This window comes from Trichechus manatus, unplaced genomic scaffold (genome assembly GCF_000243295.1).
Source record: "Trichechus manatus latirostris isolate Lorelei unplaced genomic scaffold, TriManLat1.0 scaffold00012, whole genome shotgun sequence".
Classification (NCBI taxonomy): Eukaryota; Metazoa; Chordata; class Mammalia; order Sirenia; family Trichechidae; genus Trichechus; species Trichechus manatus.
The window spans coordinates 11,020,919-11,038,843 of NW_004443948.1; positions in this window are offsets into that span (position 1 = coordinate 11,020,919).

The following is a 17,925-nucleotide window of genomic DNA, read 5'->3' on the forward strand; positions in this document are numbered from 1 at the left end:
TTTCTTGACTCTCCCAGGAAGAATTAATTGCTCACTCCTTTGTGCTTCATTATATTTAGCATGTTGTTGTTTGTAGGTGCTGTTAAGTCGATTTTAGACTCACAGCGACCCCATGAGACAGAGTAAAATTGCCTCATAGGGTTTTCTAGGCTGTAAACTTTGTGGGAGGAGATTGCCAGCTCTGTTTCCTGCTAAGTGGCTGGGTGTTTTCGAACCACCAACCTTTCAATTAGAAGCCAAGCACTTAATCAAGGCTCCTTTGTGTTTAACATATTTAGCTGTATTATTATTGTCTCTTTTATAGTCTATCTCCATCGATAGAATCTGAGCTCCTTGTTGACATGAATCATGCCTTATTTACTATTGTAGCTCCCACATTTGTGCATCCTAAGTACAAAACGTATTTCTGTCTAATGAATATTGAGGATTACCTAAAGTTGCAGATCTCAGACATCTATTATAAAATATTTCATCTCTGTGCCTTGTCTCCAAGATCTGCTTTAGGCAAAATTAACAAATATAAAAAGGTTTACTTCAGAACCATTCTCTATTCTGAGCCAGCTTTTTCTTCATTAACGATGTTTCTTCTTTCCCTCCCATAAACCTCTGAGGTTTTTGTACACCTTCTTGGTTACTTAACATGGAAAACTGCTTTTCAGAAAGGATGGTGTAAACTTAAGACACACACTGGTACACATAACTGGTAATGTTCACTGTTTCATCTTCCACTAGTATTTGCTACTAAAAAATAGACAAAGTATGAGGAGAAAACTCTGTTGGTAGAATTCACGATATCACTGAGTTTTTAATAGTTGTTTATTTTTTTTTCAAGTGAGATTTTCCCAAATACAACATCCTGAAATTACATCCTGTTGCAGAGGTCCTCCTTATTAGCTTGCCCAATGTTTTATATTTTCAAAATGTTTAAACAGCTCTTTCTGGAACACCATAGGAAAAAAAAAAAAAAAAACCCTTTGACATCAAGTCAATTCAGAGTCATAGCAACCCTATAGGACAGAGGAGAACTGCCCTATAGGGTTTCCAAGGAGCCGCTGGTGGATTCGAACTGCTGACAGTTTTGTCTAGCAGCTGAGCTTTTAACCATTGCACCACCAGGGCTCCCGATCATCATTACTACTTGTTTATTTTAAAGTTTTGCAAATGAATATCACCATAGATTTCTTTTTATAAATGTTTGTGACTGAATATCAAAAATGACCTTAAAGGCAAAATACAGAGAAAGGATGCTAACACCAATTATAATTCTTAGAAAGTTCTTATATAAGAATATCCCTACACAAGCCCATCAATATAAATCATTAAGAGATGACTGCATGAATAAATTTTCTTTTGGATTGAGCATATCGGTTTAGTTATTAGCAATGAGGGCTAAAACTGGAAATGTATTTCATTTGATAGAGCCACAGACAAAAATTAGGTACGTTAGGAAGAGAATATATAGAGCTAGTAAATAAAGTCTGATATAGAGAATATGAATCGCATTTTAATGGGTTAAGTTTGTGAATTCATCGTTATGCTCAAGGACAATGTAGATACTTTTTAGAGAATTTTTTCTCCCAATATCACATCTATAACTGTGTGCAGCTAAAAGATACTGCTTTCCCAGCTGGATTTCATTGTTACAAGCAATGAAAGGAAAGGCTTTCCAGAACAGCCTGTTGGTGCCCTCTGTTGATGTTTTCCATTGCTCAGAGCATTTCAGGAAAAGAAGCCTGCATGATTTTTTTTTAATGTCTCTGAAAGAATTTTCTGCAGAAGAAATGGGAGTAAAGTTTTACTGCTTTTACAATGTACATTTTCACCCCTTAAAAAGCAGATGTGTGCAAATGCATTACTGTAACATGAGCTTTCATCACCTATAGATTTCCTGGCTGGATTCACATTAAAAAAAAAAAAATTAATAATCACCCAGGGAGTGAGCATGATTGATAAAGCAAACTCATTATGAAATTTCACAGATCAGTGTGAAAACAATAGATTTTCTGAATAAACAGATGGGGAAATTCTAGCCAGTGTTTGCAGTGCAAACACTAATTAAATCGTTCAAGGGTTGCTTTGAAATTATGATATGTAACCAAACCCTGAAAGGAGCCCTGGTGGCTCAGTGGTTAAGAGCTGGGCAGCTAACCAACAGGTCAGTGGTTTAAACCTACCAGCTGTTCGTGGAAGAAAAGACTGAGCAGTCTGCTTCCATAAAGATTACAGCCTTGGACACCCTATGGGGTAATTCTATTCTGTCCTATAGGGTTGCTAAGAGTTAGAATTGACTCGATGAAAGTGTTTTTTTTTTGTTTGTTTGTTTGTTTTGTTCTTTTTTCTTTCACCAAACCCTGGGAAAATGTTTTGCCACTGTACTTTACTCTGCTACCATATTGATCATTAGTCCTCTTTGGCTTTTTTTTTCTCCAGGGTTATAGGCTTCTAAAATTTGGATTGCAATATTTTATTTCACCTATACAATACTATTTCTTTGATTTTGAAAAATGTGTGTGCTGTCTTTGAACAAAAATCACTATTTAAAACACAGTTGACTCAATTGTCTAATGATAGAATTTTCAGGTACAAAGTAGCTTATTCTTGGTTAATCTTGATTTTAATATAATGAAACAATATGAATTATGTAAAATTACTTATTTTACTTACGTTCCGTCTCTCTCAACACTTTTTTACTCTTGCCTGCCTTGGTGGCACATGGGTGACGGCTATGGCTGCTAACCAAAAGGTTGGCAATTCAGATCCACCAGACACTCCTTGGAAATGCTATGGGACAGTTCTACTCTGTCCTATAGGGTTGCTGTGAGTTGGAATCTACTTGACAGCAACAGGTTTGGTTCATTGGTTTTTTTTATCTCAGTTGGAAGCTGTAAAACTTTCAATCATAGTTTGGAGAAAACACAATTTAGCTTTATGAAGGATTTTGTCATTGTCTATGGGATGAACAACTTTCCCAAAAAGCAATGAAGTAAATAGAGATGGTGAATAGGAGTGTGGACAGAATAGACATGTTTCTAATGCCTACCGAGTCATCTCTTTGTTATGGTCCTTCTTTTTTTATATTTGAAGTGACTATTTAGAGCTATAGAAATGGTCATTTTAAATATACCAAAACACACTTATCTGAATACAGAGCCAAATACAAATTACCTGAAGATTCTCTTTTTTTTTTAAATTTTATTGACACATGAGATTACAAAGCCCCAGCTCTTCACATTTCTTCTAGATAATTGAAAGTTGATTATTTTAAAAGAACTATAAATCACCCAGCTATCTTGAGTCAGTCTAGCTTCTTTTAGGTAGAAGTTGGACCAGGTGTTTTCCTCAAACACTAATGAACAAATTATTCATGTTTATCTGAAATGAAATTTTACTTGTTGCCATATATTAATAAGCATATTTATTCTTCTTCTGTATTATTTATTCCTCTGTCACATATTATCTAAAAACTTAGTTACTCAACACAAAAACATTTATTTTTTCACAGTTTCTGTGGGTCAGGAATGTGGACACGGTTTAGCAGGGTCCTGTGCTTCAGAGTCTCTCAGATTCAAGGTGTTATCTGGTACTGTAGTCAACTCAGGCCTTGACAAGGGAAGGGTCTGCTTCTAAGCTCACCTACGTGGTTCTGGAAGATTCAGTTGTTCATGGTTGCTAGACTGAAACCTCATTTTCTCCGTGGCTACTTGAGGTCTCCCTCAGTTCTTTGTCATGTCAGCCTTTCTATAGGGCAGTTTACAGCCTAACAGCTTGCTTCATTGAGTGAACACCTGAGAAGATCCTGTGAAAGAGCCAGTAAGAAGAATCAGGCTCCTGTAAACCTAATCCTGGAAGTGAGCAGACCAAAAAAACTCACTGTTCCGAGTTGATTCAGACTCATAGTGGACCCTATAGGGTTTCCAAGGCTGTACATCTTTCTCCCGCAGAAAGGCTGGTGGGTTTGAACTGTCGACCTTTTAGTTAGCAGCTGAGTGCTTTAACCACTGTGCCACCAAGGACATTCCACCACTTTTTCTGTATTCTGTTCATTAGACACATATCACTAGGTTGAGCCCACACTCGAGTGGAGGAGATTATGCGAGGTTGTGAATATCAGCAGGACGTTATGGGTTTGAGTCACTTTAGAAGCCTCGTAAGACAATTTGTAAGTGATATGTAACTAATAAGAACTATCAGAGACACAGACTTGAGTGACCTTATTTACTCGTGTAATAATCTGAGATTTTAACTGCAGTTTTTTATGATGTACTATAAATAATTAAGGATTCAACCTTTTATAGAGCTAAAATTTCCATAGGTTAGTCTCTACATTTTGTCTCAAAACCAAAAACTAAACCCATTGCTGTCAAGTGGATTCTGACTCATAGCAACCCTATAGGACAGAGTAGGACTGCCCCATAGGGTTTCCAAGAAGCAGCAGGTGGATTGGAAATGCCACCCTATTGGTTAGTAGGTGAGCTCTTAACTACTGCACCATCACGGCTTCTATTTTGTCTCAAGGTCCCTCAAGATTTCTTATTCTCTAATAAGTTATGAGGGGGAAAGGTGGTTCTGTGGTAGAATTCTGACCTTTCATGCGGGTTCAATTCCTGACCCATCACCTCACGCACAGCCACTATCTGTCTGTTAGCGGAGGCTTGCGTGTTGCTGTGAAGCTGAACAGGTTTCAGTGAAGTTTTCAGAAAAAATGAACAAGGAAGAAAAACACAGTGATCTACTTTTGAAAATCAACCAGTAAAAACCATATAGATCACAATGGTCTGATCCACAACCAATTATGGGGCTAGCACAGAACTGGGCAGCATTTTGTTCAATTGGGCACCAACGGGGTAAACATGAATCAGGGGTTGACTGGGTGGCAACTTATAACAACAAGAAATAAGTTATGCTTTGTTTTATACTGGCTACTAATTTGGTACAGTCTCTGTGGATATGACTTTAGATGTGTTTTGGCCAGAGTAAATTATTTAGTAGCTCAAATTTATGTGCTGTGTATAACTCTTTTTATTTTTCTGTGTCTCTGAGAGAGCTAATCCTGAAATAGGAAAAAAGGTATAAAGATAATATAACTTTTTTTCCTTTCCCTTTTGCTACTCTTGGCTAAGAATAAATCTTTCTGGATTTTAAAAGCTCTCGTTTTTTAAAAATCATGTCAAAAATTGAATCGCATCCAACCTAGTCATTTCTAGCCAAGTAATATGCAGTCCCTTCTAAGTAAGGTTGTATAGTATGATCAGAAAGCAGAATTTTTCTCTTGCAGGGGTCTGGCTTCTTCACTTTTAGTTTAGTTTATAGAGAAATGACCTCTGAAAATTCTTTTGTATCTGCTGTTATGAAAACATGTCAAGCCTGTACTGTGGATTCTAACCGCATTTCCAGAGAAACAAATGCTCAGATAAGAGTCTGTTGGAACACATTTAGTGTAATGCCAGACAGAATGATGAGGTGTTTAGAAACTTTATCATAGTAGATTTAGGAAAAACACTTAATTATATTTATACATATATATATATACATATGTACATGTGTACACGTATATATGTAAACATGCAAAAAGAGAGTTTTCTTATCCATTTACGTATTTTCAACTTCAGTTTCTCATCTTCACGATTGTGAAGGGAGGAGAGAAGATGAAAAAAAATACATGGAAATTAAACCCTTGTTGATTGTATTACAATGTTACATAGTCATTCTAAAATCTGCGGGATTTTAACTATATTAATTAAAATATAGACACAGGAATAGATGATGAGATCCGTGGAACAGTTCATGAATTCCAGAAGATGACCATATCTATTCTTATAGTGTTGGAATTGTCTATGAAGTTGAAATTTCAAGAGACTGAGGAAATAAAAATATGAAGTTTTTAAATAAAATTAAAATTTGTTTCCTATTTTAAACAATAATTCAAAATGAATTCCAGAAGCACTAATGCTTAGGCATAATGTGTGGAATTATAAAATTTTCAAATATATATGGACAAATATTTATATAATTCTTGAAAAGGAAAGGCTTTTTGAAGCATGATTTCATATATGAACACCATACAAAATAAGTTAGGATGTTTGCCTGTTTGAATTTATAAACTTTTGTACAGCAGGAAAAAATATAAAGAAATGCCAATACGGGAATATATAAAAAGTATGATAGAAAAATTACTAATACATTTAGTATAGAAAGAGCAACTCTATATAGGATTATTAGTTAAGGGTTTGTAAATATGGTTAATAAAACTAGTCTCAAAACAAATTGTACACCATGATCCCACTTTTGTATAGTGTGTGTGTGTGTGTGTGTGTGTGTGTGTGCATAAATATTGTGTGTGCAAGTACATAAACAAACAATAATATATATATAAAAAATTTTAGAAGGGTGCATATCAAAATACTAATTGTATTTATTTCTGGTTTGATTTTAGGCAATTTTTAAATTTGTTCTTTAATTTAGCTGATATTCACTAAATTTTCTAAAATGAATACTTACTTCTGTGAAAAAAAGATTTTTTTTTTTAAAGTATTTGATAGTCATGTCCTTTGTTCTTACTATCCAGCAGAAGTTCCAACTTTTAGTACATTCTTGTAGTAATCTATTTTATGTTTGCTGCAAAGAAAAAATACTAAACAGGGGAAAAATGTTTTTAAAAAAAGATATTTTATTTTCTTGTTTCATATTTATAACATGAGCATTAAGACATACTAAATCAAAAAGTACCAATAACTTTAGAACTTAATACTTTCGGTTATAAAACTATACAGCAGTTTATGTGCCACAATGGAATATTAAGAATACTAGGCCTGTTTCTCAATCAATAACAATTTATATGGTTTTTTTTTTCACATTGACTGCTACTATACTGAAATCCTCCAGGCATTTTATAGCTATTAAAAAGGACAAAATGATTCTTAATAAAAATTTAATATTAATGTTATTTTTAAAAATTTAATACACACTAACACTAAATATTTTTTCTCTGTCATGTGAGATTACTTTCATTATCTTTGCAAGTAAAACTTTTTTTTTTAAATCTTTATTTTTTTTAATAAAGGATGCAAACCAAGACCTCTATAATAGTGGTCTATGAACTATTTTGGCTGTATATTCTTATCACAAAAAATAAAGTGCAATACCTGTAATATATGTAAATCTATTTATTTTCCTTCATTCAGTCATATTGAGTACATAGTATGACAGTTTTCACAAGGCTCTGAAATATAGCACTGAACAAAACAAGCAACATTCTGCCCTCATGGGGCTTATTTTACAGTTGATAAGCTTATCTTAGCCTAGGGGGTAACCTAGTAGACAGGCTTATCTTAAGTGGATCTTATACGCTACTGTCAATCTGTATATAAAAATGAACATAGCTTACTTTATTTAATGCATGACACTATTATTTATTCTTTTGATAAAATGCCTTACAGTTTTATTAATTGCCACATCTTACCATATTTCCTTTAAGTATGCCACCTTGGTGAATGTTCTAATATTATCACTTTAAAAAATGTTGTATTCGGAGAAGAAGGCAAGTGATGACAATAAAAACTCTCTGAACAAGGCTTTTTTCTAATGAAAACGCTCTGTTAAAAGTGTTCGAAACCATTTGAGTAAGTGAATTCACTTGGTGGCAAGTATACTTAAAAGTAGTTTTGGTTTTGTTTTGTTTTCCTTAGACTTTATGTTTGATAAAATATTAAGCTGGGTGATATTTGTCTTCTACTTTATAAGCTATGATGTCATAGTCAAGCTTCTTTGGTAGGAATCTAAGGATAAATCAATTAAGAAAATGGAGATTAATTTTTGGATGCATGATTTCATGGGAATCCAGAAGAAGGTCAGGATAGACTTTATGTAGCAGAGAAGCAGCAGTGGCTCTCTATATGAGCTACATTCTTCTTTTCTGTTCTCTTATTGGGTTCACTCAGAAAGGGGTAAATATTAAAGACATGTTTAAATATTTCTAAAGTAATATGATCTATCATTTATTGTAACAATGATAATTAAATACTCCCTTTATTTCTCTATCAATCTGCATTTTTAGGAAAGTAAATGAAAACATTTCTAGGAGGTTTAACCATATTAGACAATATTTTTCACCACCAAAGTGACCATTTTATATGGCTCAGCCAAATACTAAGAACCAAGGTAATCCAAATATCTATTGATACTTGCTTATCACTCTTGTCAAGGTAGAAAGGAACTTAAAAAAGTATTTGGATACTGATAGCTGTCTCATATGTCAAATGGATGCAATAGTATGTATATAACTAATGCCTCTTATACCAAATTTCTCCCTTGCTTCTCCACTTTTTTATATCCAGCTTCTCTCTTCAATGGTATAAAATTATTTTAATAGCTATCAGCAAATGGATGGAGCACCTATGTTTTTCTTCTTTTCCTGGAATCAAAAGCTCTTGAGGCACATATATAAAATTTGAAAGTAAGTAAAAACATAATTGAAAATATCAACATTCAAATCTTTACAAATAACTTCCTTCACTATCCCTTTCTTTGGAGTTCTGAAAAAAAATGGACATAGGTGCCCATCAACTGATGAATGGACAAACAAAATTTACCATCTCCTTGAAATAAGATATAATTCAGGAAAAAAAGGAGGGAAGTACAGATACATGCTACATATGGATAAACCAAGTCACTGAACCATGTAACAGTGAAAGAAGCCAGTCACATGTGTTGTATGATTATATTTATATGCAATGTCCAGAACAAGCAAATCTATAGAAAAAGAAAGTAGATCAGTATTTGCTTAGGGTTGGGAGGAACGGTAAGATGGGGGTGAAAGCTAAAAGGTACAGGGTTTCTGTATTGATGTGCTGAAAATATTCTAAAGTTGACTATGGTGATGGTTACACATGTCTGTAAATACACTAAACAGCACTAAATTGTATACTTTTATTGGGTGAATTGTATGGTATTTGGATTATATCTCAACAAAGCTGTTAAAAATGGAGGCTGAATCAAAAAATATTTTAGTTAAAATTATTTATAAGAGGCAGTAATGTTACTACAGTCTTATCAATAAGAGAAAGTTTCAGAGCTTACAGATACGAGAGTGTGGGATGACTTATTTTTCCTGATTGACAACTTCTGTTCAGTGACATACGTTTTCTTTATATTTTGAAAGAATAACCAAATTGTTCATCAGTTAAGAAGTGCCACCTTCTTATAAGATGATATATAATAATAATACATTTTAAAAATGGTTGTGGTGGTTGTGGTGGTGGTGTGTGTGTGTTTGTGAGAGAGAGAAAGAGAATCTTATTTGTAGACATAATGATTAAGAGACTCCAGAAGAGATTTTCATAATATTTGTAATGGATATTTCAGTGGGAAATTCAGGAGTAGCTTGGAAAATAGAAGTCTAGACATAACAGAAATGGAAATAATTCACAGAACTAGGAGAATTGAAGTTAAGCTGTTAGATTTATTTCCCAAGCACAAGGTGGAGAAGAAAAGAAAACTGAGAATCCTTCCTTTGGCAGTTCTTCTATTGACTGGATGGATGTAAAGGTGGAAACACATGAGCCAATAAATATTTTGAGGATACAGTTGGAGAGATAGCTGGAATTCTAGGGAAGTATAGTGTTATGGAGGTCAAGAGGATAATTCAAGCAGTCTCAAAGGGCTGAGACACCCAGAGCTCTTATCCAGTCAAATATTTGTACATACATGAGATCTTTTAACAGTTCCTTTAATGTACTCACACATTGTTTTTTGTTTTTTGGTTTTTTTTGCTTCTTCTAATTGATACCATCTGATAAAGACATAATCAGGGTTTCTAGTCACTTTGTGAGGGCAGTGGTTTTTCAGTGGTATCATTCTTTCCTTCCATGTGGGAGATCCGAGTTTAAGTGCCAGGCAACACACCTCGTGTGCAGCCACCACCCATCTGTCTGTGGAGGCTTGCATGTTTCAATGATGCTGAACAGGTTTCAGCAGAGCTTCCAGACTGAGACAGACTAGGAAGAGAGGGCTGGTGATCTACTTCCAAAAATTTGCAATGAAAACTCTATGGATCACAATAGCCTGATCTGCAAACCATTATGAGGCTGATGCAGGACTAGGCAGCATTTCCTTCTGTTGTGCCTGCGGCCATCATGAATTGAGGGTGACTCATTGGCAGCTAACAACAACAAAATATATTATAGTTAAATTAAATGTCGTTTAATTAGACATTTGTTTGCTAGTGAAAATGATGATGATGACTGATGGTGGTTTCAAAGCTATGGGGCATTTGAGAATGGCAAAGAAACCATGGAAATTACAAACAGCACAAGATAATGGAAAGAGCACTTTCTATTTGTTCCATCTCATCTGGGAAGAAGATATGTGTCTTTAAGGAAGTCATTTAGCTTATCTCTACTACATTTTCTTTATCTGTAAAAGCATACCATTTGGACTTGATTTCTAAGACTCAGCTCCGGACTTACAGTCTTTAAATCTTGAGCAGAGTAGTTCCCTCAATAGAAAGACAAAATTTTAAAATACTTCTTAAAGTTAGAAAATAAAAGTTAATATTTTGACTGAATTAAAAACACAGTATCTTAAGACTAACAAGATAAAATTGATTTTTCTAATAAAATATAAAAAAAGGCAAAACAAGCCAATTGAGTCATATAAAAACAAAAAAAGGAACCCCATTGTCATAGAGTCAATTCCGAATCATAGTGACCCCATAGTATAGAGTGGAACTGCCCCGTAGGGTTTCCAAGGAGTGACTTGTGGATTAGAACTGCCGACTTTTGATTAACAGCTAAACTTTAACCACAGTGCCACCAGGGCTCTATATATCAAATAATACTTTGATAAATATTTTACCTAAAATAACTTTCATAACAACTATACACAGAGTAGAGACAAGACAAAATTATCTAAAGTTTCATATAATGGCATGGATGGATATCGATTTACCTTATAATTCACCTTTATAATTTGAAAACACAAGAACCATAGGAAGTATAAAATTTTTGGAAACTTGACATTATATATGTATGTTGAATTAAATTATGTTAAAATACTGGTAGAGAAATAAAACCATGATATACATTCTGAAGTATCACCAGGAATATGGGTAGATTTTATCCTCTATATAGAAAATATTTTTAAAATTTCCCTTCAAAGCAATATTCAGAAACATATGGTTTTCAATATGACATGTCCATGTCATACCACAAACAACTTTGGAAAAATATAAAACAGTAACAGAAATTTGAAAGGTTTTGCTTCATATTTATGTGCTTTATATTATGACTACTTAATAATATGAAGTCCCTGGATAGTGAAAATGCTTGGCTGTTAACTGAGAGGTTGACAGTTTGAGTCCACCTACAGCCACCTCCATGTAGCCCTGGTGGTGCAGTGGTTAAGAGCTTGACTGCTAACCAAAAGGTCGGCAGTTCGAATCCACCAGCTGTTCCTCGGAAACCCTATGAGGCAGTTTTACTCTGTCCTATAGGGCCTCTGTGAGTCGGAATCGACTTGACAACAATGAGTTTAAAGGCACCTCAGAAGATAGACCTGGCAATCTACTTCCAAAAAATCAACCACTGAAAGCCCTCTGAAGTGCAGTTCTACTCTGACATAGATGGGGTCATCATGAGTCAAAATCAACTCAATGGAAACTGGTAAATTTAAGAATATGAGATGGTGGCTTACCAAACTTTATAGATTACATGCATCATATTAAGTACAGAGAACTGGCTTTTTATTATCTACACACACAAAGTTTATTTATGAAGAGAATAGTACTTTTTCATGCAAAATATTTTAAGATGATTTTTATTAGGTAATGATTTAATGATAATGTCTTCAATGTTAAGTTTGGAAACACGTTTCTGATTTGATTAGAATATTCCCCAGACATGATGTGTGGAAAATATAGGGAAAGTTTCAGAGACAAATGAAAAGTCACAAATGTGACTATGTATGCGTATACACATTTGTTTATATATATGTATATATGCATGAAGTTCCTGGGTGGCACAAGCAGTTTTCTCTCAACTATTAACCAAAAAGTTGGTGGTTCAAACCCACCATATGGCATCATGGGAGAAAGGCCTGGTGATCTGCTTCGTAAAGGCTACAGCCAAGAAAACCCTATGGAGCTCGACTGTACTCTGTAACACGGAGGGTTTCTCTGAGTCTGAATTGACTCCATGGCAATGTGTTGTGTTGTGTTTGTTTTGATATATGGCATGTCTAATTAATATAAAAATGACATCTATGCTTTGGAAGTCTGTTATTTAAAAATTACCCATACCCTATTATTGCTGTCTCACTCCTTCTTACATAAAACAACTTCAACAGTAGCAACCTCAGAACTTCAAACACAATTCTGGAGGGAGACCTGGAGATAAGTAAACTTAAGAGCAGAGTGTCCTATCTTAGTACAGCCTCCAAACATTTGTATAATCTTCTCGCTACACATGCTAAGCCTCTCTCTTTCTGCTGAAAAATGGACAACACTACTTGCTTCCATTATAGAGAGTCTAAATACAAGCCATATGCTTATTTTTTTAATGTTTAAATGATTAGAGGTGCTTACTAACTAGGTCAGCAATCATGTGTTGAACTATGTGTCATCAGCACTATACTGGATACAGAAAGAAAGCTATGCTGATATAGGCAGTAATCTATTTGATTGAGTATTACTTACCAACTTGAAAAAGAGAAGAACTATATTAGTAAAATTTAAGAGGGGGCGTTGGCTACAGTATTTGGCTCCTACCAGCTTTTCCTACTTTATTACTAATCAACCATTTGTCCAATTTTTCACTATGCGCTAACTCGACTGATTTTCTTTCTATTCCTTAAATATTATCAGACTTTTCCTCACCTCTGGGATTTATCCTTATTGCTCCATTTGCCTCACTTGATAATTCCCCAGATCTTCATTTGACTGAATCATTATTATTTTTTAGACTTCAGTTCAAATATTACCTCCACAGAGACAACTCTCTTGCTTACTCCACCTAATTGATTCTCCTCCAATTACTTTTTTTTTAACTTTGCTTGTTCTCTGTTAGTATATAAAAGAATCTGTAATTATTTTGTTCCTTTTTAACCTTGTTTACTTTCTGACTCTCCTATTGAAGTATGATATCTGAAGTTGCAGAAAAATGATGTCTTCTTTACTGGTGTATTACCAGTACGTAGAAACCAATAGGTAGACATTACAAGGTGGCATATTTCAACTTAAAATTAAAAAGGCATTTCTTAATGGGGTTTCTGGTTTGTGATTGGCTGCTAACCTAAAGGTTGGAGGTTTGAATCCACTCAGGGGTTCCACAGAAGAAAGACTTGGTGAACTATTTCCATAAAGATTACAGCCAAGAAAACTGTATGGAGTAATTCTACTCTGTAGTACGTGGGGTTGCCATGAGTTGGGGTCTGACTTGATGACAGCTAACAACAACGACATAGTGGGTTCCATATTGATAGCAATGTTAAAATATAGACTGGGTGATATCTCTCAGTGCGTTAGTGATCTATTGCTGTGTAACACACTATGCCAAAATTTAGTTAATGAAAACAACAAACACCTATTCTGTCGTATTTTCTGTGGGTCAGAAATCTGAGAGGAGCTAGGCTGGATGATTCCAACTCAATCTCACATGAGGTTGCAGACAAGCTTCAGATGGAGCAGTAGCCATCTCAGACTTGACTGATTTAAGGACTGAAGGATTCACTTCGATGCATGCTCACATGATTTCTTTTCAGGCTTCAGTTCCTCCAGGCCTGTTAGACTGAGGGTCTCATTCTTTGCCACTACGCCATGTGAGTCTCTCTGTAGGGTTTCTCACAACATAGCATTTTGTTTCTACCAGCTCAAGTGATAAATAATGAGAGAGAGGAAGAGAACTAAAGTCCTTATGTAACCCAGTCTCAGAACTGACATCCCATCACTTTTAGTAATTGTTTTTACTAGAAGTGAATACTAAGCCCATTGCATAGTCAATAAAATGATATTACACAAGGACATGCATACCAGGAAGCAACACCTAGAACTCCCTACCACAATCAGAGAAAGAATATTCTTGAATTGGTTAGCAGCTTAAGTTGGCTTAGCTCTAAGTTTCTTTCAGTACTAATATTTTTTCTGTTAAATTTGTTATTATAAGACTTGGAACATCACAAAAGCGTGGGATTAGTTGTGTGATATGCGTTTTTCACAGCAATCCTTGCTCTAGCAGAGTTATTTGAACACAGGAAGACTCAAGAATTTGAATATGGCAGTTACTTTTATTTGTTCATTCACTTATTTCACAAATACTTGCTGAATATCTAAATTGCCAGGAATTTGTCATGAAAATACAATGGAGAGAGAAAAAAAAAAAGTTGGTATTCATGGAACTTAACTACAGTAAGGGAAAACCACATTAATCAAAATTTTAATTGAGTTGAAACATTTCTAGATAAAGCCTATATAGATATTTTTGTTTTTAATTCCACAGATACAGATACATCACAGGATAAATTGTGTCTAAAACATATTGACAATGCAGAATGAAATCACATCATGGGTTGGTTCGCTTATAAAGGCATTTTTAATGCTTTTCCTTAACATTCATATTATAAAGATATTGTACTGTATCATAGTATGCATTCATTGTATTGGTAAATCAACAACAAAACAAGTCATGGTAGATAACATTTACTCCATATTAGTTTGTGACTAAATGTTTTTTTGATGGGCTATGAATCTTGGTTCATGGATTAAAAGTATAGTAAAATCAGATATCTTTGAGGCTCATGCAAAGCATTATCAAAATTCATAGTAAACACAGCAGGAGAGACTACAGATATGTTTAAACTCATTGTCAAGACAGCATTGAAATTTTGCCTGAAATGGATAAGGCCCATAGGATCAAAGAAAAGCTCTTTCCATCTCCTTTATATATATATATATGTATATTTTTTTCCTTGAAGCTTACAGCATATGTGAGGAGAAACAGAAAAAAAAAAAACCTTCAGACACAGAGGCGTGAGTCACTGATAGTTATTCAGCAGACATCCCACATATTTTGTTGACTTATAAGTTTGTAGACTTCAGAGTATGCTATTTCTTACCGTCATTGCTAGTTCTGATACTTCTTTTCTCTTGGTCAATTTTCTAGGAGGATTCCTAGTGGAATAGATGAAACTAGCCTGCTTGAACTTCTGTGATGTGTCTGACAGAAAACAACTTTTGTCTTTCAAAGGAAAATAAACAATAGCTGAGGGATGGAACCTATTTCCAGGCTCATTACTATGCATATTATAGACAGAAAGAATGACCTAGGAGGTCTTTCTATTGCTCATATTTTTAATACAAGGCGCCTTCGTTTTTTAAAAAGTTTAATGACTTGGGATTTCATTTACACCAAATAATGAGACCCTGTGCAAGACTGCAAATTGTATCTTGGGTGTTGCCATGCACTGCTGCACTTAATAGATAATTTATTCAGAGGCCTGGAAGACAGCTTCTTAAAAATAACTGACATTCAGGATGCCAATAAACATTGATGTCATGCACGTGCCTGCTGTGAAATCATTAGTAGGTGAAACACCCTACCGTGCAAACAGCTTCAAACTGACTTGAGGAGGGATGTATGTTTAGCTAAAGGAATAAATGAACTCACACATTTGTCCTACTTATACTTCTTTATCTCATTATTGTCTTTTTTATAAAAAAAATAATAAGTCCTTTTTTTATTGGATTAGGTCGGCGGATGTATTGTTTGAGACACATCTTTTGAGAGGGTGCTCTATTCTTTCTTATTTCCTAAGAGACAATTACTATTGCACTTCTCTTAGTGGAAGATCGTCATTACTAACCTATCTTCCCACTAGGTTGCTCAGTGAAAGGCTAGTTAAAATTTTGCTTAACACTAGATGAGATTACAGCGCTGTTCCAGAAAGCCATTCCTAAACATTGAGAGACACACACATATTATTTCATTTCTACAACGAATAATGAGGAAGAATTTACTTGTTCTATATACTAGCAGGAGCCCTGGTGGCACAGTGGTGAAGAGCTTGGCTGCTAACCGAAAGGTCAGCAGTCTGAATCCATCAGACGCTCTTTGGAAACCTTATAGGGCAGTTTTACTCTGTCCTATAGGGTCACTAGGAGTTGGAATGGACTCGACGACAATTGATTTGCTTTTTTGGTTTTTGTATACCAGCAGGAGCCCTGGTGGTACAGTGGTTAAGAGCTATGACTGCTAACGAAAAGGTTGGCGGTTTGAATCCACCAGCTGCTCCTTGAAAACTCTATGGGGAGGTACTACTCTGTCCTATAAGGTCGCTGTGAGTCGGAATCAGCTTGACGGCAATTTTTTTTTTTTTTTTTTTTTTTTAATATCGGCAAGGAAATAGAAACAAGACAAAGGACACAGAGTAAAAACTCAAGTTTTGAATAGACATAATGGAGAATTTTCTAACGGTTTAGTGGGCCAAAGAGGGGGAAGTACTTTTCATAGCCCGTAAGTTTCTAGCCCTGAAATACTCAAATATACACTGGATAACCACTTGGTAGCAGTGATGCACTGAGAATGTAGGCTTTACATAGCAAGGATATTCAGCCGGATGATGAGAGGCCCTTTCCACTTTGGTTTACATCATATTTCCAATAAAAAATCCTCAGGGCTAATTCTAGCTCTATAATATGGAAGGAGGTAAAAAGAAATATTATGGCAGGGAGAATGTATAAGTGGAATTTCCCACTCGGTAACCAAAAGTACTTGGTTTCATTTTTTTTATATTCCATAACAAAATCGTCAGGAGGGAAAATAGTACTGAAAAGCGGCCATTGAAACTGGATCATCTGTATTATTCTTGCAGTAAAGAATAGTACCCAGTCAACATGCTCTTTATTTTTATGTAATTATTATTTCTACTCCTTCTCTTCTTTGCATTTCTTTTCTAAGGGAACTAAATAAGCAAATAATAATTTTAAGATCCATGTTTGTGGAGCCACAGTGTAATTAAATGCAACCAATTTCACAGTTAATAGTACACTAATTAGCATTTTATGATAATAAACTCCTTCCCAAAACATTTCTTAATACTGCAAGACATTCTTAGTATGTAATGCCTTCATCTGGCAGTGCTACTAGGTTCCAATATGTGAAATTGCTGATACTCGACCATTTCTGAGTTACAAATGTGCCAACTTCATATATATATTTTTTTAATTATCCGTATATTACTCATTTATTTCTATTTTAATATTATTATGCTTTAGGTGAAAGTTTATAGCTCAAGTTAGTTTCTCATTCAAAAATTTATAAACATGCTGTTTTGTGACATTGGTTGTAATCCCCACAATGGGATAGCACTCTCCCCCTTTCCACCCTGGGTTCCCTATGTCCATTCATCCAGTTCCTGTCCCTTCCTGCCTTCTCATCTAGCTTTTGGGGAGGTGCCCATTTGCTGTCACATATTTGATTGAACTGAGAAACACATTCCTCACGTGTGTTATTATTTGCTTCATAGGCCTGTCTAATCTTTGTCTGAAAAGTGGGCTTTGGGAGTGGTTTCAGTTTTGAGCTAGCAGAATGTTCAGGGGCCATAGTCTTGAGGGTCCCTCCAGTCTCTGTCAGACCAGTAAGTCTGGTCTTTGTTCATGAATTTGAAATTTGTTCTACATTTTTCTACCACTCAGTGGTGGTAGCTGGGCATGATCTAGTTCTTCTGGGCTCAGGCTGGTGGATGCTCTCGTTCACGTGGTCCCTTAGTCTTCTGGACTAATATTTTCCTTGTGTCTTTGGTTTTCTTCATTCTCCTGTGCTCCAGATGGGATGGGACCAATAGATGTATCTTAGGTGGTCACTTGCAAGGTTTTAAGACCCCAGATGCTACTCATTAAAGTAGGATGTAGAACATTTTCTTTCGGAACTATGTATGTCA